Raw genomic sequence first — 2,500 nt, 5'->3', positions numbered from 1 at the left:
AGCCACTGCCTCATCCCCATAAGCAGTGTATGAGGCGGTCTCTCTCTCTCTCTCTCTCTTGCTCTCTCTTTCTCTCTTACACACACACACACACAGTGGACTCCTAGAGAGGTGTGTGTGTGGTGTCAGCCCTTAGTTCTGGACTGCCGACTACTGGTTGGGCTATTATGTTGAATATCAGGATTGTTTTGTGTCAGTGTGCATATGTTCAATTCAATTCAATCCCATTTTTTGTATATATCAATAATAATAATAAAGTAATAATGCAAGCTGGGCCCCCCCAAAGCTAGTTGGGGCCCCCCCCAAAGCTAGTTAGGGGTAGTTGGGGCCCCCCCGCGCCCCCCACTTTGAGAACCACTGCCGTAGAGCAAGAATCAAGGTGTGGCAAGGAAAGAAACTTTGAGCAGAAGACCCACAGGAAAGGGCTTTTTCCTCACACACACACCTGACTCTCTCTTTAATTCCTGTTTTACTGAGACAATGTGCAGAATAACTGCCTCCCTTCTCTTTCCTGTGCTATCCTACATATAGTCACACACACCCACACACACACACACACACACACACACAACCTCCCTCTTTAATTCCTGAGACAATGTGCAAAGTTACTGTGCCCCCTGCACCATCACACACAAACACACCCTCCTCCCTCTGTCTTCACTGTGTTATCACAGACACACACACACTCACACACACACACACACACACACACACACACACACACACACACACACACACACACACACACACACACACACACACACACACACACACCGTGTTTCTACTTCCTCTGCCACAGAGACAATGGTGCAGCCCGGCTGCTAACTGGAGGACACGACACCAGAGCCGCGTGGACTCGAGGTTGAAACAACTTGACCTCTGACCCCTGGTCAGGCAGGGGTGAGCTTGAGGCAGAAGCAGAAGCGCAAGAACGAGCAAGAACCGGGACGTAAATCCTCGTGGAAAGATCAGTCAGGAAGAACATCCTCTTCAGCGGAATGATAGTTTTAGCATTTAGACCTTAGTCTGTCTGTAGAGCGTCTCCTTATGGTTCCAGTTCTCTAGTATGAGGCAGAGGGAGAAGGTGTGTGTGTGTGTGTGTGTGTGTGTGTGTGTGTGTGTGTGTGTGTGTGTGATAACAGACAGCACTCTAGTATAAGGCTAGTGTCAACTTCTGTCCCTGTCTGAGGACACACTGAATCCCTTTTCCGTTGCAATGTTACAAAAGAGTCCAACTGTTCATCCAACATCCAACTACCAGTCCAGCCCTAAAACCTTGATGATCGCTCCACATCAAACACACACAGGGGGGAAAACATGGACTATTACCAAGTTTGCTTTTGCAGACATGTAGTAGCCATGCAGGGCCATGGACAAAGTATAAATGAGGCTAGTGAAGACTCAATGTGTGTCTTTGTGTCATGGCTTTATAAGACTAAATGTGTGTGTGTCATGACTCTATAAGCCTAAATGTGTGTGTGTGTCATGGCTTTATAAGACTAAATGTGTGTGTGTGTCATGACTCTATAAGCCTAAATGTGTGTGTGTCATGGCTTTATTAGACTAAATGTGTATCTGTAATGTGTCTGTGTGTCATGGCTTTATAACCCTAAATGTGTGTCTGTGTGTCATGGCTTTATAACCCTAAATGTGTGTCTGTGTGTCATGACTTTATAACCCTAAATGTGTGTCTGTGTGTCATGGCTTTATAACCCTAAATGTGTGTCTGTGTGTCATGGCTTTATAACCCTAAATGTGTGTCTGTGTGTCATGACTTTATAACCCTAAATGTGTGTCTATGTGTCATGGCTTTATAACCCTAAATGTGTGTCTGTGTGTCATGACTTTATAACCCTAAATGTATGTCTGTGTGTCATGACTTTATAACCCTAAATGTGTGTCTGTGAGTCATGACTCTATAAGTCTAAATGTGTCTGTGTGTCATGACTCTATAAGTCTAAATGTGTCTGTGTGTCATGACTCTATAAGTCTAAATGTGTCTGTGTGTCATGACTCTATAAGTCTAAATGTGTCTATGTGTCATGACTCTATAAGTCTAAATGTGTCTGTGTGTCATGACTCTATAAGTCTAAATGTGTCTGTGTGTCATGACTCTATAAGTCTAAATGTGTCTGTGTGTCATGACTCTATAAGTCTAAATGTGTCTGTATGTCATGACTCTATAAGGCTAAATGTGTCTGTGTGTCATGACTCTATAAGTCTAAATGTGTCTGTGTGTCATGACTCTATAAGGCTAAATGTGTCTGTGTGTCATGACTCTATAAGTCTAAATGTCCTCTACACATATGTCCTGTATATGTATAGTGATCTGTATGGTTTAGGATTGAGCTATAAAGAACCAAACATCTGATATGGAATACATGTACTCAGTGGAACATAACAAAACAATTAAACTCAATGAAATAATAATAATATTAATACTAATGTGAAGAAGAAGAGGAGGAATGAGATTAAGTCAAAAGAGAAGGGTATAGGAGAA

The sequence above is a fragment of the Sprattus sprattus genome, assembly GCF_963457725.1.
Source record: "Sprattus sprattus genome assembly, chromosome: 21".
NCBI lineage: Eukaryota > Metazoa > Chordata > Actinopteri > Clupeiformes > Clupeidae > Sprattus > Sprattus sprattus.
This window is presented reverse-complemented; position numbering follows the sequence as displayed.